General features: G+C 38.9%; 1 long non-coding RNA gene across 1 annotated transcript; it reads right to left on the reverse strand.

The window, feature by feature from the left end:
- Positions 1-416: 416 nt before the first annotated feature.
- Positions 417-26609, reverse strand: LOC131840216 (uncharacterized). Its single transcript, XR_009357275.1, has 3 exons — positions 26412-26609; positions 7304-7673; positions 417-3701 (listed from the first exon to the last, which is right to left on the reverse strand). It is a non-coding gene; the product is annotated as an uncharacterized LOC131840216 (long non-coding RNA).
- Between the last annotated feature and the right edge of the window lie 1204 nt (positions 26610-27813).

A 27813-nucleotide genomic window follows, 5' to 3' on the forward strand; every position in this document is an offset into this window, starting at 1 on the left:
CATAGAATCCCTAAGTCTGCCCTAAGGACAACCTCTCCATCTTCTAGCCTCAGTCCCTCCCTGCTGGAGATCAGAACCAATCCAGGGTAAGTGGGGTGGGAGTGGAAGAGAGCATGCACGCATGCAGTATATATACTGGGCGTGCGTGCACGCGCACACACACACACACACACACACACACACACAGAGGGAGGCAGGGGGCTTTGGGCCACCTGTTCTGCAAGAAGCCATTTCAACCCCCAGTGTGCTTCAGCCAGCATTCCCTGCTTCATGTTGTGGTAAGAGCTCTTTCCCTCCACCCTTTCTAAGGAAAGTAAATCCCTCTTAATTTCCAAACCTCATGATCACTTATCAAGAGTTCCTAAAAAGATTTTTTTTTTTTTTTTAATCTAGTAATTTCATCCTAAGGAAATACAAATGCAAAGGTATTCATCACGGTGTTTTTAAAGAGAAAAAAAGAAAGAAAGAACCCTTAATCCTTAATTCCTGTACGAATAGCCACACAATGGGATGATACAGTGCCCTTTAGAATAATATTTTTAGGCATTTAAAAAATAATATTTAAAGTGGGAAAATGTTTACAAAATAATGTATTGTAAAATGCTTAGGGTATATAACAGTGTGCCACTTTGATAATTTAAAACAAAATCATAGAAAAAAGACTGAAAGAATTATGTCAACATACAAATCAGTTATTTCTAGGTAGTAAATTAAAGGATATTCTTGTTTCTTTTCTCTCTTGAAAATCTCTAAATTATCCAGTCATTTTCTAATCAGCAATTAAAGACCATATATTTTTATTTTTTTAATATGACAGTCTCAAAGCTGGTGGCATTTGTTTCTAAAAAGAACAAATTAATGCTGAGAAAAACCAAAAACTTTTCTAGACTGACTCCTGGGTAGAGCAAATCACTTTGTGGGCTCGCTCCTTTCATCCCAATAGGGGCCAACATTTGTTGATCACATATGAATCCATGCAACCCACCGAGGGTTGCAGTTTGTGCCTTGTTCCATTCACCACGTCTTTGACGTACCATTACAATGACTCACCAACAGATGAAGAGATCTTGATTTAGAGAGAGAATTGTCTTGGTCACCAGGTACAAAACCGGGGCCAGAGGTCCATATTCCCTACTCCATGGCTACACTAAGCTGCTCAATATTTCCCCCACCAAGAGAAAACAATTGGCAGTTAAGATCAAGAGGTACATCAAAGGTAAAACCAAACAACGGAGTAGTAGACAGAGGGAGAAAATAGTGATTAAAGAAAGCCCATCTCAGAAGAAGAAAGAAAGGGGAAACTTTCCTCTCTGCTTGCCTCTGGATCCCTGGTACAGGTGTTCATAAGGTCCCTCGCTGGAGGTGCTGACTCCAGCTGCTGACCCTGATGGGTTGCTTTGTTTCCTTCTACTGCTCAAATGAGAGAATAAGGGAGCTGGACAATTGCTTCCACCCCAAATAAATGGTAGGAACTAAAGTTGGAAGTTCCTCTCCTTGAATCCTGAGTTCAAAACTCCAAGCCTAATCATTGTAAAGGGAGAATAAAAGGAGTCCCATTGCCATTTCCAGCTGGAAAAGGCCCTGCATGCCCAAGGAGCATCATTTCTCCAACACATCCTCCTCCAATCAAGATGTCCCAGAGTTCCCTGCAGCTGGAATAGACAGAAGCACAATACTTTCTTTTCCAGACGTCTTGGGTTAATTTCTTATTTTTTCTGGCCCACATTTTGAAGTCTTTCCAGACTGATGGACTGAAGTGGAAATTACAATCCTATCGGCTCTGTCCAAAACAGATGCCACATAATCACAATCATATTAATAAAGCTGGCAAGAGTGAGTATGAAGAATTTGAGGGAGGGGAGAGAGAGGAAAAAACCTAACAACTTCCAGAATGTCTCAACTGATTGAACGCTCCTGCCTTGAAACAGGTTTCCCAGGGAAATCTGAAGTTGGTTTTTCCCCATCTAAACTCCACGTAATTCTTTTTCTTTTCTTTAATATTTTTTACAGTTTGGATGAAGGGAGAGGAAAGGGAGATATTTTCTCGAATCGTTTTGGACTTCACAACATTCGAGATCTTATGTGTGGGTTTCCAGCTGTGCATGACATAAGTCATTGAAAACTGGCACATCTTTCCATCAGCAAGCACAGCACGACCACAAGTTTGGCAAGCAGTTCATGTTGCCAGATGCCTTCACTGTTTCTTAAACTATGTATTCAAGGCACTCCGCTTTTTTTTTTTTTCTCACTGGAAATACTTTCAAAGAAGAACACAATGTTTTGGGTTTCCTGGCCAAAGTTTAGCTGTACTTTTGCATCTTTGCCAAACTTCCTGTTTTTAGCAAAACAATTTATTATCTTGCTGGTTCTTTAGACCCAAAAGGATTTGCAGGCACAAATAACTACTTGGTTTCCATATCTTTTCAGAGTAGAAATTCACTCACTTTCCCATAATTATCCTGTAGATGCAAGAACAGAAATGTATTTAACCTTTGGGAATGCTACTGAGGTATGGAAGCGGTTTTAATTGATCAAAACCTCTACAGTCTGAACTTTAAAGAGCTGACAATTATTTTTTGTGTGCAAGGAAAATAATTCTTTTCAGGTGGTTTGGCAGGATCACAGATTTGCCACACGTGATATTCTAGAAGCAAGTTTGGATTGAGTTTGTGTTTGGAGGCCAAGGTTAAACTAAAGAGATTTGATTCATCAGCAGCAATCAAAGAAAGCATTCCACCAGACACTTTTATGAATAGTTCATCTCTGATTACTAAGCCACAGAGTCACCTTTTTTTTACTTCCCAAGAAAACAAAACAAAAACTAAACAGAACCTTCTCCATCCCTATCTGGAAGCCAACTAGCCTATCAACCAGTAAATAGATTAATAAAAATTCTCAACTTGATTATGTAGAAGTGGCAAAGTATAATCTCAGTTTGCTTCTACAAAAATGTCCTAGCTATAAATAGAACATACGTTATCTTTAGCGAAACACACTCCACACACATGCAGAGATACACACAGACATTTAGGTAGGCTTCAGTAAAAGTTAATGACACATGCTGTAGCAGATAACATTGATAACAGTGTGGTTAATTCTTCAGTGATATGCATTTCTGGAGTAGAATGCATTTTGACTTAGATGGACCCAACCACAATTTCTCTACCTCTTTCAAAAATAAATTCACACTACCTGCAAAGACTAAGGAACTGATAATGCCGATTTCCTGTATGTTCGTGCTTCAAAGATCTTAGAATTCTTTGATGGTGACTTAGCAACCACTATAAGAATAATGGCTCCTTAAAACAGAGCAAGTCAAAGAGGAAGACACTTTAGAGGAAATGGTTAATATTAATGAGAGAGAGCAATGCTGTCTGACAATAGACCAGCATCAGCACTTTGGGAGGAATGTTTCTAGCTTAAGTAAGAGAGGGCCAACTTCTGTCTTTCCATTTGTGAACTGTTCCCCAGATTAAAGCAGAGAAAAAAAACAATGTCCATTAGATGGATTGAGATTGTTAGATAGATCGCCAGGTCACTAGAGAGATCACTGGATCAACAGACAGGTTGGGGGAGGCGGTGTATGTGTGTTATTCAAGGTGTATCTTTTTTCGTCTTCTTTTTTCCTTCTTTCTCTTTTTCTTTTTATCTTTTTTTCCCTTTTAGGCTGATGCTTTGGTTCTCTTCAGCAAAGACTGGACCTAGAAAAAAAAAATCCAAATGACAATTCAGTGGGCCTAAGCACATGCACTGAGGAGAGAGTCAAAAAGGAAGGTTTTCATAATGAATTATCATTCAATTCAAGTCCTCTCAGACTTGTAGTTTAGTATATGGCTACAGACAGTGGCCCTCGATGTCTTGTAAACCCTTTTAAAGGTGAGAATGTGCCTTTATTATTAACCTTCTGGCATGTGGCTTTAAAGAGTTATTTTTAACATTTAAACATAAACAATATAAGTACTAAATATAGGATCAAAGAAATACTGTTTCCATGTGCAGTTGCCAAAGCACAGAAGCATGGCTGCGAAGTACAAGTTTCCTTTGAAGGGGATGCTGCTATCAATATTGCTTACTGGCAGCCTTGTAGTATCAAAATAAAGTGTTCATATAGACATATATTCATTATATCCTGCCTGGTGTGAGAAAGGTTTCACTCCTTCAGCCTTTATAAACAAAACCCAACATCTCAAACCAAAGCCTTTAGGGCCCCTTCACTAGCTTTTTTTTTTTTTTTTCCCCCAAGATGAATACATTTAAAGTAATGTTTGAAGCCTGTGGTATCAGAATTTATTTCTACAAAGTTAACTCTATTTAATATCCTTGGCTGTAAGCTTAATTTGCTAAATCGTGCTGTTTTTGAAATTTATTGCAAAATTATTGTTCTCTGGGGAAATAATTACCATTCCTCTTACTTCTATGGTATTGCTTTCCCCTGCATGTGAATTTAAGTAAAGAGATTTAAAAAGCAACTCTATTTTGAGTAAGTATCAGTCAAGACAAGTCGACTTTCTCTTCCCTTGAATAACCAATTTTTCCGAATGAGAACAATAGGATATTAAAATTAGAAAAGAGTCCTAAGAAATGATTGCGTGTATCTATTTATTTATAGGCTGCCTTGCTTCCAAAAAAAAAAAAAAGAAAAGAAAAGAAAAGAAAAAAGAAATAAAAGAAATATTCTAGGCAGTTTAGGAACATATATAAAATATAGCTACATAATATAAATTAGAAGTAGGCATAAAGCCAAAAAGAAAACACTAGGGTAAAGACATAAGTGGAACCAGGAATGGATCTAATATAAGCGCACAGACTTGAATAAATGAAGCACAAATTTGACTTGATTTTGAAGTATCGAGTTAAAAACAACCTGTTCAAGAGTATGAGGCTCATGAATAAGGTTTTCAGGACTTTATCATAGAAGTTCAAAACATTAGGAGCGCTTGGGTGGTACAGTCAATTAAGCATCCAACTGCTGCTTTTCAGCTCAAGTCATGATCTCCTGGTCCAGGGCTGTGCAATCAAGCCCTGTACCGGCTGACACTCAATGCAGAGTCTGCTTGAGATTCTCTTTCTCCCCCTTCCCCTACCCCTCCTGTTTGTGCGTGCATGCTCTCGCTCTCAAATCTTTTTTTTTTTTTAAGTTTAAAACATTTTATAAATAATCTGTGAACCGTAGTTGCTAGTCTTCTCCATTGATGGTTGTGGAGAGCATACTGCATTTACTTTTTTATGTTTTGGTAATGCATCTTGATTCCCTTTAGGGGAATTGCCTTTTGCCTATTTGTGTGAAGGTGCTCTGTCCTTATCCCTCCCAAGTTCCCAGCACCATATCTTAAACAGACTGTAGTAACCGGAGGGGATGTGGCTGTGGCTGATTCCTTCCCAGTGGTTGTGTGCTACCAAGGAAGTAACTGGTCTATGCTAATCCCCTGGTGTCAGTTCTTCTCAGAGTCTGGTTCTCCCACCTTCCCATCGGTTCCTTGAGCCATCCAAAAATTATCTCGTAAATTTCTTTTCTGCTGAAATTAAGGTCTATTGCCTGGAACTGCAGAACCCTAAATGAAATAGAGGCAATTCATATGCAAGTGATGCGCCCTGTGGGTAATTTTAGGCAAAGTTATGTGTGGAATCCTGAGAATCTAATGCCCAGTTTATAGCCGTTGTGATCCTAGTCAGTGCTAACAGGATCCAAAGGAGAACTAGTCATTGGTGAAGAGCATTTCTGTCGACAGCAATAATCTCTGCCAAAAAATATGTTTTCTTATTTCTTCATTAAAATACTTAGAATATTCTCTTTCTTGTGTAGGCTAACATGGTTGTACTTAGGAAAAAGTTTTGGAGCACTCCACTACCATATACCCACTTTCAGGGTTAGACGTAAACATCGTTATTAGTATTGCAACACCTTCTGTTTGCCCCAGTAAATAATGCCCAATTTCAGCATTGCTAAAACCCAACACAAGAATAATGCTTTATATGCTATAAAGAGTTTTATGCTGATGATGAGAGTTATTTCTCTCTTCAAGAGTTGTGGACTATGGAGCACCTGGGTGGCTCAGTGGGTTAAAGCCTCTGCTTTCAGCTCAGGTCATGATCTCAGAGTCCTGGGATCGAGCCCCGCATTGAGCTCTCTGCTCAGCAAGGAGCCTGTTTCCCCCTCTCTTATCTGCCTGTCTCTCTGCCTATGTATAATCTCTGCCTGTCAAAATAAATAAGTAAAATATTAAAAAAAAAAAAAAAGGGTTGTGGATTGAGAGCTATTAGAGCAAGAATGATCAGGCATCCAGAAGAGTCATAAAGGCCCATGAAGACACAGAGGATATTCCTGGTGCTGGCCTGGTATATGTAAATGTTTCACAACTGACTCTCTAAAAGAGAAAAAGAGGGAGAGAGAGAGAAGCCATGGTTTGTAGTGCTTACAGACTTCTATGGTATAAAGACTCCTTCCTTGACCAATTTCAGGCTACCGATATAATGTCACTGCCTACAGAATTGGGAAAGTGGATGCACAAAGCGCTCTTGAAGCTCATGCAAATAGGCTCCAGGGCACCCTTGGGAGGGTCCCTCTTAGATCCTTCTCAGTGAGCCCAAAGGAGGGCCTTGACAGACCAAGAATCCATTACTCTTGTGACTTGTGTTCTTATAGAAGGAGCGTTGGAAATCTCCAAAGTGAGGCTGATCTCTAAATCAGTCAACTAACTAATGGGTAACAGGAGTCTCTTTTCACTCTTATCTTAGAATCTTTCTCTGGAACATCAGAGGGAACAGAAACAGTTCATCACAAATAGATTTCCTACATGAAGAATATCTCAAGTTTCCTTTCAAAAGAAAGTTTCCATTTAAAGGCAAAGTGATCTGCTTTGTCTGTAAATTAAAAAAAAAAAAAAATTAAAAAGTGAGTTGAAGAAAACATCTGCTGGCTTACAGGGAAAAGAATTATAGCCCAAAAGGCAAAGCACACTGAAGTTCAATATAAGGCAGAGTAATGTGATGGTGTAGAACATGGGTCCTACATCCAGCTGTCTCGATTTGAACACTGGCTCTTCTTTTTTACTAGTCGCATTAGCCCTTGGACAAGTAACTTGAATTTCAAAACCTCAGGTTGCTCCTCTGTGAAATGAAAATGATACTAGGGTTTCCATGAGAATTTAGATACATCATACATGTAAAGGACTTAGCATGGGGGTGATGTGTGGTAAGTGGTTCCTGTTACTACAGTTTGATTGTCCAGTCTGCCCTCGTCACATGCCTCAGTGTGTTTAGGTTTCCTTTTTAGGACGCAGCAGCAGCTACTTTTGTAGTTTACCTCAGAAGAGGGTATGGCAAATGGACTAGTAGGAGAAAGCCAGTCCTAGTAGGGTGCTTCCGATGGGCAAAAGGACACGATGACAGGCGTTGACGAGGCATTCCTCCACACCTTGTGGGAAACAGCAGAGGCCTGAAACAGGTGCAGTCACAGGGCCCCAGGAGAGGATGGCCAAGAGGATGAAACTTCCATTATCAGGGTTTGGCTGAAAATGACTGGAGCCACATTTCCAGTGGAACTTGTAACTGCTTACTCATCTCAAATAACTTAAAGCATGTCATCACCATTCCCGGCTACAGGAATGAATCTTGCCACAGAGTGGAGATCTGTTTTCTTCCTTAAAGCCTTCAGAGTGTTCTGCTTCAATTCCCTGTATGGGATGTAGATATATTAAATACAAAAAAATGACCATAAAGTGAACATTAAGGTTGAGAAATGAGGTCCAAGGTTGCCAAGAAATTCAAAAGTAAGTGTTCCCCCAGCAGCTCTAATTCAGCCATCTTTGCAATAATGCATCCTTTCCGATCTCTGAATTCTCAGTGGAACGCCCATTTCATATGGACTCAGGATTCTTCAAGTAAGCCAGGGGAGAGATGTTTGGGGTCCCTTCTGCTCCTTCTCACTTCCCCAGGTCGTGGGAAAATCCTGTCTAGGACCCTTCCACCAAACCCTTGAATGAGGCCAGGCATGGCAAAGCATGCTCAAGAGCCCAGGGGGCCTGGGGGAGGGCAGCTCAGCCCCAGGAAGCTGGACCAGTTCCCTTCCTTGGCCCCTCCCTGAGAGCCAGGAGGCTACTCCTGACTTCACACAGCAAATGTATCCATGCAGATATCCAGGATGCATTAGTGGTTCGACACAAGTGATGTGCTCAGGCACCTCCAGGGTACATTAGTTGAAGTGGCTACAGCAGCTGGTGGCTCCTCTTCAGGCATAATTTATCTATTGCACTTTACTTAATGTGCAAAATTAAATTTATGCTGAATCCATGTGTATTACCTACTGTGCATGAGCAGCATGAAATATACCATAAAGCAAATCAGCACAGAGCCATGCTCTTAATTGCTAATAGCTTTCAACACACTTCATTGTGGTCTAACCAAACTTGGAGTCCATTCTATACTGAGAATCCTGTTCATATCAACGTTGAAAGTGCTTCTCCCCAGGACCTTCTGGAGAACTGAAGGATAAAATGAGAAATGCTTTCAAGTCAATCTTTTTAGAGCCTATGTTCTTTAGATCACAGATTCTGCACTTTTCATGAACACTGTGATCGATACAGTCTCTTCGAAGGGCATTATTTTGCTGGAAAATAAGCAAACCAATGCAAATTTTTTAAAGAGTGGAATATAGAAAATAACCCCCAAATGCAATCAAACCAAGTTCTGCCACTGCCAGGCTGTGGGACCCACTCTGTGTTTCTGGTTCTGTACATTAAAACAAAACAAAACAAAACAAAAAATTGGCATGTGACTTCTGCCCCTAACAAGAAAAAAAAATCTTTGTGATCAAGCATAGTGAACTTTCCAAAAACAAATTTCCCAAAAGAAGCTTTAAAAATGTAACATAAAATACACTTGCGCAGACTCTCAAACATCTAAATTCACACAAAGCAGAAATTAATGCAAGTTTGAAACCTGATTTGAAAAAGAAATTTGGTGGAGGAATCAGAAGGGGAGAGAATAAATACTCAGGTCATGCAGAAACTTAAATGCAATTTTATCTCCTCCAACAATTATTCAACGTGTTTTTCATTTTTAAATGCTTTGTAACAACTACAGAGATCATTTCCTATGGGGAAAAAAGATTATTTGTTCTACAATTTACATTTTTCCTAGAAAGTACCCATTTGTGGAAATGTCATGTTGCTCCCTTGAAAATAATTCATAATTTTCCCCACATAAAGGACAGAGGAAAAATAAAAACAGTGACTATATTACATTTTGGATGTCATCTTTACATATTTTTTCATCAGGTAACTATTAGTATAAAAATTTTAAAAATGTATCAGTCTTTGAAAGCACAGTACTTTTATAAAACTAAGAAAATTATGTTAGGAAGTTACAAAGTAATAAAGTAACTTATTCTCCTCTTCCTCATTTTTTTTCATATAAAAATCAGGATATGATTCACCAAGGATTTTAGAATGATGTTTTAAATGTTTTGTTCATTTCTAGTGCTTCTTGATTTTGTTTGGTTTGTGGCAGAAAAACTAAAATATAGATATGAACTGTCTATATTCATACATAAACATAGTATCATACATGTGCATTCACGTATGTGCATTCTTTCAGTCACTAACCTGTTGAATTGTAATGAACAAATGTGCATTTAGAAATGGATTTTCGCATTACTTCTATTTTTGAATGTATAAGTTATGTTGTTTTACTGAATGGTCTAATAAATATATATCCAGAAGTGAATCTACTAGTTAGCTTCTGGATCTTATTCCTTTTCTGGAAAAGATGTGTAAGGTCAGGGTTGACTTGGTAGCAAACGTTAATTGGGCAACTACTAGGTATAAGACAGATCTGAAGAAAATAACTTGGCACCTGCCCTGTGGGAGCACACAACTAAGTGACAAATGCGGACGTACTCACAGCTAACTCGGATGCCAAGCAAGTAAGTCTTAAAATAGGTTTACGCAGCAGGTAGGCGGTGGTCCAAGGCTCTGGGAGGTATGGAGGCCACAATAGAATGAGAGCTGAGTCTTGGGAAAAGAGTAAAACTTTGGTTGGAAGACAGTTGGGGGAAGGCACAATGAAGAGCACAGTAGGCAAAAAGATGGACTTGAAGAACATCTTAGATCAATGAAGCGAAGGAAGGTCAAAGCTTCAAACTGGGAAGTTCCTTAATGCACACCCATAGCCTCTCCATTGGGTTGCCATTGGCTTAAAGGGGGATTTAAAACAACAACAACAACAACAAAAACAAAACAGAACAAAAAACAACAAGCAAAGCGGTGATGATTGCCTCTTCTAGGCATAAAATTTACTCAGATCTCCAGGGTCACAAGTTTTCTGGACCCAGAAAGAAGAGTATTTCCTTCTTAAGCCATGAAGCAGATAAGCTTTTATGCAGCAGCCTGTCCTTACCTTTGCTGTTTTAGCTAGCTTTGCTGCAAGAGTGGTTAGGAGAAAGAAGGATATTGTCAGACTCATTTTAAAATTCCATCTGTGATATTTTACTAGATAACTTTTGGAATTATACTTTTCCTAGATTAATTCAAACAAATTCCTTCCCTTCCTCTCTCCCTTTTCCCCCCTTTCTTTCAAACATCAAGGGGCATAATTAAGTATTTGCATGATATGAGTCTTAATAATTAAAGAGGTTTATTGTCTTACAGCTTCTATGAAATTATCCCACTTTTCTCTTCTCTGGGACAGAAAGCGCATTTACTGTGTTGCCCCAGGCCTGGTCTTCCCATCTCATTCAACACCAAGGCTGTGTCAAAAGAGAGGTCAGTAGCCTCTTGGAATCTTTTGGAGATAGGTAGAGCCTGGTAATCGTTTCCCACAATGGGGTTATCTGCTATCTGCCAGGGTTGTTTTCCTGAATGATATCTGATCAAACTACACTGTGAAAAGTACCCAAGGGGGTCTTCCCAGCTCTGTAGTCTTTCTCTGCTTTCTATCAATCAACCAAAGACAGGCTAATGCATGATCCAGATATTTTTTAAGTGTCAACACAGACCATGGTGATTGGGTCTACATTTAGATAAAATCTCATTTATATTCTCTAATCCAGCTCATTATCCCAGATGGTTTTAGTGATTTCTTCTGTGTTGTCCCTATGCTCAGGATCCAGCCGTAAGCCCAGCAAATTTGCATTCCTTCCTTCCTCTTTTTTTGGCCCAGGCACTTTGTTCAGGGAAATTCAAGTGATAAGCAAAGGAAACAAACTGTCTTGGAATTTGGTTGATGCTCCAGATCTCTGACCCAATAAAGGGAAATGTCAAACTCTACTCTTCAAAATGCAGTATCTTTGAAAACAAAAAGGAATGTAATTCTTCTGACTCTGTAAGGAAAAAGAAAGCACCACCATACAGGAAAATTGAAAGGCTATGTCCACAAAGAGCATTATTCTCATACTTTCCATTTGGACTTTCTGATACTGTCCTTCTATAAAATTAAGAACTGCATTTACTTTTCTTTTGGAATCATGAGAATTTCACACCCACAAACCTACATTTACATCTAATATTTGAAATTTTCCAGGTCCCACCTAAGCTGACTAAAATCAACCTATCAAATTCATTTTCTCACTGATCTTAGATAAGGAGAAAGGTTAGGCAGGGAGCTAGGGCTCAATCCTTCTAAGTCTGACCTGAAATGGGTGTCTCCAGGCATCAATCATGTTACTGGATGATACAGATCGCCACCAGCCATGAAGCTAACCTCTGGCTTTCCCACACAAGACCTATCCCAACATCGGCAAGCACATTCCTGTCCAAACCCTGCACTGCAAATCACCACAGCTCCTTTCATCAAGTTAATTACAGAATCAAGGGGCTGGAAGAAGAGCCCAAGACATCATCTGTTCCATCCCCTCGGCTTTCTGGCACGGCCAGAGTTAAATCAGACCAGACAGATGGAAATCTAGCTGGTTTTTAAAGACCTCCAGAGGAGGAGATGCCACAAGCCTGTCAGTCACCCACTCTGCTGTTTAACAGCGCCTGTCAGAGAAGCCTGCTTTATCTCCAGTTTGAATCTCACACACTGCATGTCAGCCAACCTCTCCTTGTTCTGTACAGCAGCCCTGCACATACCTGAAGATCATTATTAAGGCATCTCTCCAGCTGCTCTTCTCCAGGATGATCAATCCCCATTGCTTTCACCTCTTCTTATAAACCTGATTTTCTACCTTTCAAATTTCTCTCATTTTCCCCTGAACTTTGGTATACTCAAGTACTAACTAAAGATCTAGGTAGTCTTTTTTGTCTTTAAGGCGGTGCTTCTCAAACTTTTTACTCCTAGGACCCTTTTTATACTCTTAAAGATTGAGGACCCCAAAGAGCTTTTTATTTATGTGGGTTATGTCTGTAGGTATTTTCTATATTAGAAATTAAGGGGCATCTGAGTGGCTCAAATGGTTAAGCGTCTGCTTTCGGCTCAGGTCATGATCCCAGGGTCCTGGCATCAAGTTCACCTTATGGTGGACTCTCTGCTAAGAGGGGAGACTGCTTCTCACTCACCCTGCCCTGCTTGTGTTCTTTCTTGCTATCTTTCTCTCAGATAAATAAATAAAATCTTAAAACAACAACAACAACAACAAAAAGAAAGAAAGAAATTGAGACTGAGAAATCTTTAAGATCCCAGAATACACAAGACACAGTCCATTATTCATCAGAGCAAAGGTGTCATCATGTCATGTGGCCTCTGGAAAATTCTATTGTATGTTCATAAGAGAATGAGAGTGAGAATGCCAATAACATGTCACTATCATTACAAAAATTGCATAGATTCTGCATACCTCCTTAGAGTCTTGGGGCTCCCCATTTTCCCTGGACCACACTCTGAGATCTTCTGCTTTATATGCTTTATATGGACAGCATGGTCCCATTATCAGAGTAGACCCAGTCATACAGGCAGCTGGCAAGGCTAGTCGAGTCTAAAAACAGCCACCTCAAATCACGCTATGTTATAAAGCAAATTAAAGCCTTTAGCTGTCAAAGAATCCATGCTACCAACCTTAGAAAAATAACAGAAACTGATTTTGAGAAGAATAAACTGACTTTTGTTGATATTTTAATGGGAAAACTTGGTAGTGTCAGACCAGAAAAGCAGAGGTAGTTTCTGTTGATGGTGCAGTAATAGCAAAAGCAGATTCTCTAACATGTAATCCTCTTAATCACACTCAAAACCATTCTGTTTATTTACTTTTGATCTGGGCACAAATAACTTGTTTGCTGTGAAACAACAGAGCTCTACAAATCCCTTGCTTACCACTGTTTTTACAACTGAAATGGCCCTGTCTCCTAGATCCTACCTAGGTCTGCCTATCAATTTTAAAGACTGAGGTGATGGTGGGACCCAGGGAAGGGGAAGGGGTGTGTGCAAACTAAGCCAGACACTCAAATGATTTCCGTTGACTTTACTCTTCCTTCCCCAATTTATTGTTTCCTTTTGTACCTGAGAAACGGCTTCTTTTTCTCAACAAACTTGGGTTTTAAAACTGTGAGCCCAAGTCTTGCTTAACATATTTATAAGGCATTACAAGTTTATCAATCAAGCAACAAATATTTATTGCCTACTTTGTATTCAAAATTCTGCTAGATAGAGTAGGTATGTACCACTGTAGCATAAGTCTTCTTTTCCGTCTCTAGGGACTTACATTCTAGTTGGAGACAAAAGAAAATAGAACTCAAATAAAACAACAGCTCATTGTAAGTGACAGAATAGAATTAAGTTCTAAACGGAGAGTACAGACTAAGTATTATAGGAGTTGTCAGAGTACCTCTGTTACGATATGAAACACACCGCACGAATTAAAAAGCAGAAATATCTCAGTTGTGGTACTGGTGAAGTTTGAGGTGGAGCTTGAAATGTTTTTCTTCTGAAAACTTACAAGTCAATCTTACAACCGAGTGTTGTTTGTGAGACCTAGAGCTAGAGTACAAATGCTCCTCACCTCCTACCCTAACCCTAGCCGAAGGCCGGCCCCATCCCAGACAGGGAAGGCCTCACACACATGAACGGGAAACCTTAGCATGTAGTTCACACTCAAAGTCCACAACCATATCCCACGAAAGCCACTCCTGGCACACTTGGACCCTCTCAGTGAGCATCCCAGAAGCCTGGTTAGCCCTGGAGAAGAAGATGAAAGAGGTGTTAAGGAAGAGGCATGTGTTGGCCCTGGAAGCAGATTCAGTCCCTCTAGGAAGGGAATTCCAGGTCTCTGGGCTCCGAGATGTTCCTGAAGGGGGATGGGGTAGAACAGGCTCCAAGCGGGCATTCCACTGACTGCTCAGAATCTTCCCCTTGAAGGGAGGGAAGCACCAGTATTGGGCCAAAGCAGGGTCTCTAACAGGTAGCACACAAGGCAGAGTCTAGACTCCCAGGTGTAAGGGGGTAGCTTTAAAGTAAAGGAATTCCAATATAAAAGATCCTCAAAATAAATCTTCTTCATATTAAGGATCTTTCATTATTTCTTTACTTCTTAAGTCACACCTTTTCTTCTCCATTAAAGGAGATGTGTGCTTTGATTAGATTTTCAGAGTAAGATTATGATAAATTTTATTTTACTTAGATTACTTTAATATACTTTTTAATATTTACACATGTAAATTTTTAAAACATACTCTCCTAGGAATTTTTAGATGTATCTTAAGAAAAAGATTCAGACCTGGAAAATTGAGATTTTCAAGACAACTAATATTTTGAATGCACTCTAAAGCTGGATGAAAGATTCCTTTTGTAAAGTCAACTCTGAATTCTCACTCTATGTTTTTACTGGAGTTAGCCACCCACCAAAGCAACTATTGTGGTACATTTAATATTTACACATAACTGATGATTTCTTGATAGGAGTCAGACTTCTAATCTACCTACATCTCTCTAAAAATGTCTTTTCTCCTACAATTTTGCTTGTGGCATCCTGGCTCCACTCTCCCTCTTCCTTTTGTTATCTGAATTTAGTGAGATTTTTCTGTTCCTGCTGAAAGACCCAAAAGAAATGTTCCTAGCATACAGACATGGAATATAGAACTAAGAAAAGATATATTAGAAGAAAATGACAAGTTTGTTTGTTTGTTTGTTTGTTTTAAATGCTGCCTTGTGTCCCATCTCAGCATGGTCAGTATTCACAATAGTTGGAGAGTAATTTAATTTATTACTACAGCTTTTTGTGAAGATACACTAGGGAGAGTGCAGATATAACACAGAAGAAAACTTCTTCAAAGCTTGACTTGAACTTGATATTTCAGATAACTTGAACAGACACTTCACCAAAGAGGATATATGGATAGTAAATAATACATGAGAAGTTATTCAGTGTCACTAGCCAACAGAGAAATTAGGATTAAAGCTACAAGGACATATACCACTACTCACCTATTAAAATGGCTAAAGGATAAATACTGATAATACTAGATGCTGGTGTGGATGCAGAACAACTGCATATTTTATATTTTGCTGGTAGGAATGTAAAGTGGCAAAGTTGTATTGGAAAACAGTTATACAAGCAGTTTCATATACAGTTAAACATATACTTACCATATGACCCAGCAATCATATTTCTGTGTATTTCTCCTAAGGAAATGAAAACTTGTCTTTAGACAAAACCTGTACATGAATATTTATAGCAATTTTATTTATAATAACCTCAAACCAGGAACAACCCAACAGTCCTTCAATGAGTGAATGGATAAGCAAACAGCACTACAACCATACAATAAAAATTTACTCAGCAATATAAAGGAGTAAACTATTGATACATGAACAATTTATACGGATCTCAAGGGCATTATCCTGAGTGGAAAACCAGCTTCAAAGGGTTATACACTGTATGATTCCATTTCTATAATTTTCTCAAAATGACAATCATAGTGATGGAGATTACATCAGGTTAGGGTTGGATAGAGGGTGTGATTAGTAAGAAGTAACTTGAGGGAGTCTGTGGTTCTGGAACAGTTCTGTAGCCCTCTGTGGCAGTTGATAAGGTGGTAAATCTATTGGCAAAAGGAATACACCCAACACTGACCTATGCAGAGTGTTCCCCAAAGGTCAGTCATTACTTGATTATTTTGCAATCTAATCATGCATCGGTTTTTCCTCGTGTCTTCATTGCACTTTGATGCTTAGTACAGTTCCAGTATTCCTACTTTACTTAGAGAGGTAACCACCAGTCCAGGTGGTCATTGTAGTAGGCAGATGGAGAATTCCCAGGCTCCTAGATTTTTTTTGCCTGTTGCTTTTCTCACCACACTACTCTCAGTAAGACCCTAGGCATGGGGGTTGGGAAAATAAATGACCCTGCTGAGAAGAATCATCTTTCGGTAGTAAATCCTGAGACTATTAAAATTGGCTCTCTCAACTGGACCCTCATATTGTGACCAGAGATTATCAAACTCTTAGAGGGAATTTCATGGGTTGGACTTTTCATCTTTTCAGCATTAAGTGTATTCTAATTGCATTGGCATTTACAAAACTGACTACTTCGTCAAGGATAAGGAAATAAACTCTTGCCAGACTATAAGTCACATTTATATTTTATCTTGATAGCTTCAATTCCTGTGGTATTTTCCTCCATTCCTGCCTCATCTACCTTAAAGTGCAAATGAAAAGCTATCAACAGATCTGGGTGGCCTCCAATAAAGGGTTCTTTTTCTTTGTCTATTTAAAGTGCCCTTGTTATTTAAAAAAAAAAAAAATTACATTCTATTAATAACAGATGCCTGGTATCTTACTTCTGTAATATACTGTAATTAACAATGCAAATGTGAAATAAAAATCTCATTATTTATCAGATAGACATGAGCAGGTGATTATGTACTTAGAGGTATAAAATGCATAATGAAAATGCAAAGTGATAATTGTTCCAAAAGGGCTTCCACTTGTGGGCCATAGATAGAGTTTTTAAAGTTAAATAGAAAGACTGTGTGCTCCTCTCCTTTTCTCTAGTCTAGCCCTGTGCACAATATCATTTCTTCCCAATATATCCAAGCTCAGTTTAAATAATTTAAATGTTATAGCATCTTGTTTAAACTCAAGGCCAACTGAGGAAAAGTGGAGAGGTCCTATACAAATGATACATTTCTGTTTTTCCAAAATACTCATATAACTCAGGAAAATTAGACAGACCAATTTTATTAACCATTTTTTAAAATTCTGTTTGAAAGGAAAGCACTTCTGGATAGAGAACTTGTATATCAAATTTCAGAGCTAAGTAAACTTTTATGGCTGAGCTGTAAAAATAGTCATTTATAATGCAAACACTGCCAAATTTTTAACTATAATCCTGCCAGTGGGTGACTATAATCATCCAACAATAATCATCGTCATTATAACAAATCACTTGAAAGAGAGGCTGCTGCCCTCTGCAAATAGACAAAACATCCCCTCCAATAGGGTATGTTGCAGCAGAAAACCGGACAGCCAGCCAGTACCCTTCCTTTCCAATACTGGCAGACTTTGGGAATAAATTAGTCAAGGAGACCACCCTGCCCCCATCCAGTGCCCTTTTCGCATCCAAGACGACCTAAAAGTGTAGTTTATCAAAGGTGATTGTGTTACTCTGTAACTGAATTACCTTCCTCTTTGTCGCATAACACCATAAAGCTTTCACGCTGAAATAAGAAGCCCAGTGCACTTTTTAATGTTTGCAAACATTCTGTGTAAAGGAAGAGAATCTCTCAGACCCAGCTTAACTCAAACCAGAACTGAATCTACTCCTGGCACTGCTGGGTTTCAGGTTAGCCTGAATGGGCTCCTGTGCAAGCCAGTCTTAAAGGACCAGCACATCAGACTGGCCCCGGGGAGGCCCTCCTGCCTTGGAGAGCCTCTTAGTGCCTCAGCCAAATGAATAGTTTCATTATGGAGGAGCTGAAGGGGAAACTGACATCTCTAGGGAACAGGCAGCCCAGTGACAAAAACCATAAAAGATCTTTGGGTGAGCACATTTCTCCCTGTGTCACCACCCTGGATTTACTGATATGTAAAGCACCCCTAATTCAGACAGATGAGACATCCTTGTTGGGTTCACTGCTGTCATTATCATGAGTTCAAGACTTTCCTAAAGAAATGCCTGTCTACTTTCCAGAGTGTGTGGAACCTTGAACAGGTCTTTTGTAGTATAGCTATGTAGACAGTCCAATGGAAATTTTCATGAATAAGAAATAAGAACGTTATTAATGTGGCCATTGTTTTGCATGTTATTAAAGTAAGCTTAAAAGTTCTTGAAAGTAAGCTTTTTCCTTCCTTAAACGACGCAGGATTTTTTGGGCTAGTCCATGTTCTTTCTTTACAGGATTTAAAGACGTGTTTTTAACATTAAAAAAAAACTTCTCAATTATTGGCATGTGTATTCATGGCGTTTTACTTTTTGATATCCTATATTAAACTCAAGAGGAATAGCTGTTTCTGTTGCTGGGAAACGGTTATTTCTCAATCCTCATGTTTTCATATGAAGTAATTTGCACAATCAGAGTTGCTTTCTTCTCACATCTCTATTGCTTTGTTGGATTGGTGAGCCAGAGAGAAGGAACTAAGGAATGGTTGGCACTTGCTCTTTCTGTCTTATGGAGTTCTCTGCTGGCCCAGGGTACCTGCCTTGGACTTCTCAAGCAAACGTTTCCCTTGCTATGACCAGTGAATGGGATTCTAATCCAGAGCTACAGTGTTTGCAAGCTGAGTTGCCCATGGACATGAGCATGCTTTTCAAAGCTGATACTTTAGTTTCCATCTGTCTGACTTCTAGGTCTCTCTTACAGTTAGTGCTAAACTGGAGTGGGAACAAAAGGAAGAATCTTTTCTTAAACTCTTCCAACTGTATCATATATCCAGCCTGTGCAAGTTATGGTCTGGGGGCAATCCCACTTTGTGTCTGTTCTCATGGTAGGAAAGAGGTTTTATGGTACTTGAGGTGTTGCTTCCTACACAAGAAATAAATGAAAACCCTCTAGCAATTTAAAAAGCCAGTTATTCTGTAGCCTGGGGAAATGTGGAAGAGAACTAGCACTGTGCTGACTAGGTGCCCTGGCACTCTTGCAGACTTCATAAAAATGCAGATTCCATAGATGACCTGGGTTCTGATCGGGCCCCACATATCTCCCATGGCCCACCAAGTGGGTTCTCACCCCATCTTGCTAACCTAGGCCGCAGGCTCCTCAGTAGCTGTTTTCCTGAGGGCTCTCTTTTCCCCAAATACTGAGATGTAAAGCTTTTTGTTAAAAAAAATTTCTTAAAGATAGGTGGTGTTCCTTCCTTAATCATCTTCAGAAGTAACTAAAAACACATGTAATCTAAGATGTTTCATTATCACCCCTGGTCCTACAAGCTCTGAGCAGGCAAATAGGACCACAAATAATGCTGTTCTTTTGAAAATCCAAGTTTTAGAAGAAACCATATAATAAAAAGAGTTTGCTTTCATTGAAAGTAAGATGTGTTCAAATTTTAACCAACAAAATGTAACCAATGTTAAAGAACGGAGTGTTTCAAAGACTACAAAAACCTGTGAACTTTTCGAATAATGCTTGACATAGAGAAATGATACAGCAGAAAGAAAAAAAAATGAGCCCTGGAAATGTCAACATGGCACCAAGAAATGACATTCTATAGGACATCTGCTTTAATTTCCCCAGGGTAGATAGTTCTTAACAAACTTCTCGGAGGTCCACTTGACCTCAAGTTTTCCTCTCATATATTTTAGAATCTTAGCTTTCCTGATATCAGCCTCTGGACAGGACTGACTATAGGATTGTGGGGCCCAGTGCAAAATGAATATGGGGTGCTCTTTGTTCAACTATTAAGAATTTCAAGATGGTGCCATCACATTAACCAAGTTTGGGACACTTGTGCCTGCATATATTGCATAGCCATTGAAGCCAGCCCAGAATCTGGAGCCTTCGGTGGAATGGGACAAAATATGGACTGGAGAGAGCATCCTTTTTTTTTTTTTTTTTTTTTTTTAAGGATACCATAGCATTTTATGTTCACAACCACCCATCACCCTTTCAACATTCTTGGCACTCATTCTTCTAGAACGCAAGAATTTAGGCTCTCACAGGTGGTAAGCTGAAATGCACAGAGATTAAGTAACTTCTCCAGTGTTAGAGCCTTCACTATAGGTGGTAAAGCCCTAAAGTGGGTATCACAATTCCCAGTTGCCACCAAAGCTGGCTGCAACCCTGTCCTTCTATTTACTAAACTGGCACGTACTAACAGCACATAAATAAGCACTCTTAGTGCCAAGTCAGTTCTGCTCCATCTTTGGCACAGTTTTTCATTAGGAACCGTATCATCATATGATAATAATATCAAAGGGAAACCTGGATACAGGAACACCTGGGTGGCTCAGTTGATTAAGCATCTGCCTTTGGCTCAGGTCATGATGCCAGCGTCCTGGGATCAAGTCCCACTTCGGGATCCCTGCTCAGCGAAGAGCCTGCTTCTCCCTCTGCCTGCTCTGCCTTTTCTGCCTGCAGTTCTCTGTGCTTCTGCTCTCTCTCTCTGACAAATAAATAAAAATACTAAAAAAAAAAAAAAAAAAAAAAAAAAAAAAAGAAAGAAAACCTGGTTATGGAGCTGTATACTTCCCTTTACACAATGGGATACATCAATGGCCTTGTTAAATACCCTTTGTTTTGCCCTGTACTTAACATTATCACTGACAGGAAGAAAAGCCTCCCTTCCAGAAACCAGGTGTGCTCTGCAAAATCCTAGTCTATGGATTAGCACAGCTACAATTTCACTTTTCTTGAGGTATTTCTGTTTCTCCATCTTGATTTTTCTTCCCATTTCTTTTTTTTTTTCCCTTTCCATTTGTATACACACACTCATAGACACACACTCAAACTGGCTTGTCTCAAGCAACTAAGAAGAAAACATGTTTCAGAGTACAGCCAGTGGTTTTTCCCTCTTTACCCCTGGTTGTTAATAAACATCTTTAAGCTACTTCCAAGCCTGAAATTAAGAATGAGAAAGCATCCACTTAGGAGTAAGTCATTCTAACCTTATTCACTTTGACTCTCCCTCTCCATGGCAATGAGACAGTCTTCCTGGTTCAAAAGCAATTACGAAGCCTTCTGTGGATGCAGGTATATGAGGTTTCGTTCCATGAACACACAGGTGTGAACAGAGACTGTGGTGGAGCAAAAGCACCCACCGCCATCTTTCTGCAGCCATTACCACAGGTGTATATTTTAAAGTGCATCACTGATCATCACTCAAGATCAGTGGTGGGTAAATGGGGGTTCCTTATATTAGTCTATTTTTGTCTATGTCTGAAATTTTTTGTAGTAAAAATTAAATTAAAAAAAAAAAAAAAAGAACAAAGCCGACTAAAGCTCATCAAAGCTGCTTTAGGTTCTCAGAAATAGTTCATGAGGACAACAGGAGAAAGCAGGGTGGCAGAATAAAGCCTGTACTTCCCTGGGTAGCTCAAAACTTATTTAGGATAGGTCTAAATAAAATGAAAAAAAAAAAAAAAAAAAGGCAGAAGGGAAAGGAACCTAATCTATCTTTGAGCTCTGCCATTGGCCAAGCCCTAGGTGAGGTACCTGGCCCACAATATGTAGGTAACACAGTCACAGACAGGCCTATGTCCTGCTTAGAGCTGGGCAGTGAGAAGCTGGGAATCTGTCCCACCGTTCACATTCATGAAAGCCTCAAGTTTTGGGGTGCCTGGGTGGCTCCGTCTTTGGGCATCTGCCTTTGGCTCCAATCATGATCCCGGGGTCCTTGGATTGAGCCCCACATTGGGCTTGGTGGGAAGCCTGCTTCTCCCTCTCCCACTCTCCCTGCTAGTGTTCTCTCTCTCTGTCAAATAAATGGATAAAATCATTAAAAAAAAAAAAAGCCTCAAATTTGACTTTTGATCTTCAAGTTAATTTCAGTATGTGGTCATTGTATTTCTGGGTTTCACAACCACTGATTATTAAATGTAAATATTTGAAGTATACTACAATTTTTCATCCATGCTTTGACCATGCTTGCTTTTTAATATACTAAGAGTTTCCGAAGAAAAACAAAGAAACAAACAAAAAACAACAAAAAAGGAATTGCTCCAGGCTTCACTAAAACCTCTGCTACCCTGCTCAGAGAAGACCGAGCTGATTTTCTCAGTAAATAGAGGTCTCTTCTTTTTATATCTACCACCTCCTCCTCTGGCTTGGCATTTTTGTTTATTTGTTTTCCTAGGGCTGCCAGACTTCCAAAATAAGTAACAGGAAATATATGAAGTGACCAGTGAAGACCATGTTATAGTTAAAAAAAAATAAAAGAAAAGATATAAACAAAACCTACTTGGGGAAAACTGAGTAATGTCAGGAAAATAATTTTCAAAATCCAGAGAAGAGCAAATGAATCTTAATAGCTCTAATATTTCCCAAATATGACCAAAAAATAGAGCTTAAGGAGGACAAGGCTGAGGCCTCTGTAACTGCTTTGCACGTGTTCTATGATGTGCCTCCCTACAACCCGGCCCTTCAGACTGCTCTCCTATAGCAATATCCTGGATTGCAGACCTGCCTCCACTCCCTTCCTTGGACCCTAGACTGCCTCCTGTACTTCCCGAGTCTCTTGGAGTCTTCCTGGTTAAATTAATCATTTAAAAATATATATATATAATTTCCAGTGACCCCAGGTTAGTGGAGAAGAGGTTGAGAAAGAATAAAAAGCTCCACATATTATCAAATAAGTGATGAGATTTCATTTTTGGTTTTGTTTAATTGTTTAATTTTTCCCCGAATTTCAAGACCTGTTTGATCGATAGTCAGTCTTGCTAAGGGGAATGGTGAGAAATTCAGTGTAGGCGCATTCATCCCCAAACTCTAATCTCACAGCTTTGCAAATCCCTGAAAGGGATACAAATGGTTTAGTATCAACCCCAGTGATCTCATTCCTGGGACTGCATCCTGGAATGTTCTATTCCTCCTCAGATAGAGGAGTCAGCTGGGAAGTGGCTAAGAATGAGAAAGCTGTAAGAAAAGCCTATCAAAATGGTGCCCCTTCTTCATGCAGAGGTATGACCTGTGAAGTCAATGATCACCACTAAAGACATGCCCAGGCCAAGCCCTCAGCTTCTGGAATGTGATACTCTCCTCCCAGCATAGACCGTGAGAATCAGACCCAAACTTTGAATTCTAAGGGACTCCAAGCATCAGATTTGGGCTTCTTGGGTCTTACATATAATGATAAAATGATATCAAATTTTTGTTAAGATAACTTCAAAGGCCTGTACTATGTTCCTGTACTATTTTTAATGATTAAAAAAAGGACAGCTGTTCAAACTCTCACTCTTTGCAGATGATATGATACTTTATGTGGAAAACTCAAAAGACTACACCCCAAAACTGCTAAAACTCATACAGGAATTCAGTAAAGTTCAGGATATAAAATCAATGCACAGAAATCAGTTGCATTTCTGTACACCAACAAAAGGACAGAAGAAAGAGAAATTAAGGAGTCGATCCCATTTACAACTGCACCCAGAACCATAAGATACCTAGGAATAAATCTAACCAAAGAGGAAAAGAATCTGTACTCAGAAAACTATAGATAACTCTTGAAAGAAATTGAAGAAGACACAAAGAAATGGAAAAACTGTCCATGCTCATAGATTGGAAGAACAGATATTATGAAAATGTCTATGCTACCTAGAACAATCTACACATTTAATGGAATCCCTATCAAAAATACCATCAATTTTTTTTCAAAGAAATGGAACAAATAATCCAAAATTTGTACAGAACCAGAAAAGACCTGAATAGCCAGAAGAATGTTGAAAAAGAAAACCAAAGCTGGTGGCATCACAAGTCTAGACATCAAGCTTTATTACTAAGTTGTCATCAAGACAGTATGGTTCTGGCACAAAAACAGATACATAGATCAATGGAACAGAATAGAGAGCCCAAAAATAGACACTCAACTCTATGGTCAACTAATCTTTGACAAAGCAGAAAAGAATATCCAATGAAAAAAAAGACAGTCTCTTCAACAAATGGTATTGGGAAAATTGGACAACTACATGCAAAAGAATGAAACTGGACCATTTTCTTACACCAAACACAAAAGTAGACTCAAAATGGATGAAAGCCTTCAATGTGCGTCAGGAATCCATCAAAACCCTTGAGGAGAACACAGGCAGCTACCTCTTCGACCTCAACCCCAGCAACTTCTTCCTAGAAACATTGCCCAAGGCAAGGGAAGCAAGGGCAAAAATGAACTACTGGGACTTCACCAAGATCAAAAGCTTTTGTACAGCAAAGGAAACAGTTGACAAAACCAAAAGACAACTGACAGAGTGGGAGAAGATATTTGCAAATGACGTATCAGATAAAGGGTCAGTGTCCAAAATTTATAAAGAACTTGTCAAACTCAACACCCAAAGAACAAATAATCCAATCAAAAAATGGGCAGAAGACATGAACAGGCATTTCTGCAAAAAAAACATCCAAATGGCCAACAGACACATGAAAAAGTGTTCCACATCACTCAGCATCAGGGAAATACAAATCAAAACCTCAGTGAGAGAACACCTCTCACACAAGTCAGAATGGCTAAAATTAACAAGTCAGGAAATGACAGATATTGGCAAGAATGTGGAGAAAGGGGAACCCTCCTACCCTGTTGGTGGGAATGCAAGCTGGTGCAGCCAGTCTGCAAAACAGTATGGAGATTCCTCAAAATTTTCAAAAAATTGAAAATAGAGGTACACTATGACCCAGCAATTGCACTACTGGGTATTTACCCCAAAGATACAAATGTGGTGATATGAAGAGGCATATGAACTCCAATGTTTATAGCAGCTGTGTCCACGATAGCCAAACTAAGGAAAGAGTCTAGATGTCCATCAAGAGATGATTGGATAAAAAAGATGATTTATCTATCTACCTATCTGTGTGTGTGTGTGTGTGTGTGTGTGTGTGTGTGTAGCTGTTCAAACTATGTATACACACACACAGTGGAATATTATGTAACCATCAAAAATTGAAATCTTGCCATTTGCAACTATGTGGATGGAACTAGAAGGTATTATGTATGCTAAGCAAAATAAGTCAATCAGAGAGGGACAATTTTCATATGATCTCACTGATATGAAGAATTTGAGAAATAAGACAGGAACATAGAGGAAGGTTGAGAAAAATGGAACAAGACAAAACCAGAGAGGGAGACAGACTATAAAAGACTCTTAACCTCAGGAAACAAACTGGTGGTTGCTGGAAAGTGAAGGAAGGTTGAGGGATGGGGTGGTTGGGTGATGGACATTGGGGAGGGTATGTGCTATGGTGAATGCTGTGAATTGTGATGAAACACAGACCTGTACCCCTAAAACAAATAATACATTATATGTTAATAAAAATAAAAACCAGTAACCAGCTCTATTAAATATAAAATTAATTAAAACTAAAAAAAAAAAAGGACAATTGAAATTCAATTTTCAATTTATTTGGAATAACATAAAATACACATACACCATGTATCATCTAGCAAGATATATTTTATATATATGATTCAGCCTAAAGCCTCCTGAAATTCTGACCAGAAGTGAAATCAAAGAAAAATTCGAACACTTGACACTATATTAAAAAATAATAGTAATGAAAATCACCCTCCTGCACTGCTGAGTTTTGGTCCTCATTATAGATTAGTAGTTTAGTGAGTTGATGTGGAAATGTTCCTTATTATCACAGTTTTATTGCTTACCTCAGTACATCTGTTGCAAAATTCATATAGAAATGGCCAGACATTTCAATAAACCAGTATGTCTTGGAATTTTCATATAGTTTCCAGTGCACTAAAATCTGGATGGAAAGCTGGTACTTTGAAATTTACAATCGCACAGACTAAGCAACATCTGGATAGCTTTGCTCTATTGCTTTCCCTGTTCCTTTAGATTTAGACTCAAGTTATGATTTGCACGAAAGGCCAAAAAACCTTGTGTGTGGCAGGTGTGAGTTCAAGCTGACAAAAACTTAATACCGTGTTCCATTCACTTTGATATAACTTTTTACAAAACACATACAACACTGCTTCCGCCTTGTACGTAAAAACTTAACCAACAGGGAAGAGACAGAGCCGGGGAAGGAATTTTCTTTTTGGAATGGAGAGAAGGACTGGGGAAAATACACATCTGTTATCCCAACTAAGGACCTTGAATTAATTATCTCTTATCAAATCCCTATAGTCTCTGTAAGACCCTGTGTGTGTGTATGTGTGTGTGTTCACAGTAGACTCGATTTCTAACACAGGGGAAGAAGCAACAACTGCAATTCCCAACGGAAGGACCCCTCCACAATTTAATTAGCCTCCACACGGAATCTTCAGGATTTCTGTCTTAGCTGTCCATATTAATGAGAGACAAAGGGAGAAGGGAAGAGAGAAAGGACACACAGAGAAAAGGAAAAGTGTACTTGAAGCGATGTGCGTGGGCTAGTGTAATTGTAACTAAACACCTGTGGCAACCTGGCGGTTCCTACGACTCTTCGTAACACACTCTGGAAAGGCTGCAGAAGCCTCTTCCCTCGTGAAGCATGAGTAGAAGTCGTATTGGAATAGCCCTGCATTGGCGCTTCGCTTTAGGTTTGGGGTAGGTAAAGTGCTATTTTGCAAAAACAGGTTAGATCAATCTGAATTTTCGACCTGACCTTCCCTTCACCCCTAATAACTTCCTGGTTCCTTGGTCACAGAGTGATTTATGAGCAAGAACAAAGAATGATGTGTCTATCCCAGCAGCAAGGGAAACGAGAAAAGTTATTAAGGGGGAAAAAAAAAAAAGGCAGAAGGAAAGAGAAGAGAAGGAGCCAAAGAGAAAAACTAGTTTCAGAATGAAGTACCTCAGTTTCTAGGCTACTATAATTATCTAGTCACTGAAGAAATGAAACGGAGAAATCCATTTTATAAAAAAATCAATGTCTTAAACAATGTGAAGAGCTCTCATAATTTTAAATCTTGCTACAGTGTCTGTGTGCAGAACCCTGATCACCTTTAAAGAGGAGGGCTCCAATAATTTTAAATTGTTTTTTACTGAGAAGGGCTCCAAACTTCCATCCTTTTCCAAATGGAAGCAATCTTGAAACTATGAAGCACACCAATAACTTTAAATAGCTCTCTCCTCCCACCCCTTGTCATTTTATGCCCCTTCTTTGTTTTTCTCAACTTTGTAGGTAATGACGTTCCCAGCTTTACATTTGAAAAGTTTTTAAATTCTCCGTTGTGAACTTACCCGCATAACAAGTGATTCTTTTTTGCCTTTTTCTCAAATAAGTAAACAAATTTTTTTCTGAGATTAATGGTGACAAAAGTATAAGGCTTTATTTAGGAAACCCTCTTAAGAATGTTTTTATTTAGCACTTGCAAAAATAATGTAAAATTAATGAATACAGATTTTATTATTTCTAACCCACAATTCTGTAAAGAGTATGATTTTATATTGAATTCCAGTCTCATTTATAAAGATCTTCTATAATTAAAATGCTTCAATCTTCTTCAAATTAGAAAAGCAAATTGTTACATATCCTAAGTAGGTGCTTTTCTGTTTAATGACAGTCACTCAGATGATTTATGACACACATTATTTTATATCAAAGTACAATGAAATAGGCATTACCAAAGGTAATCTCTGTAATGTCTGGAAAGGGATCAGAAACCTCAGTGCAACAATGAACGCAGTATTTAAAATGCAAAACCCAAAGACATTATTATGGTTTTGATTTCTTATGGCACAGCTTCGCCTGATCAGTTATATTACCAGCACAGCACAAAGGGTGTTTGCGTATGAATGCCGCTAAGATAACAGACGGGAAAAATGAAATATAAAGTCAATTTTCATGCAGAAATTGTTATCAAAGGGATGAT

This window comes from Mustela lutreola, chromosome 9, assembly GCF_030435805.1.
Source record: "Mustela lutreola isolate mMusLut2 chromosome 9, mMusLut2.pri, whole genome shotgun sequence".
In the NCBI taxonomy this organism is placed as follows: Eukaryota; Metazoa; Chordata; class Mammalia; order Carnivora; family Mustelidae; genus Mustela; species Mustela lutreola.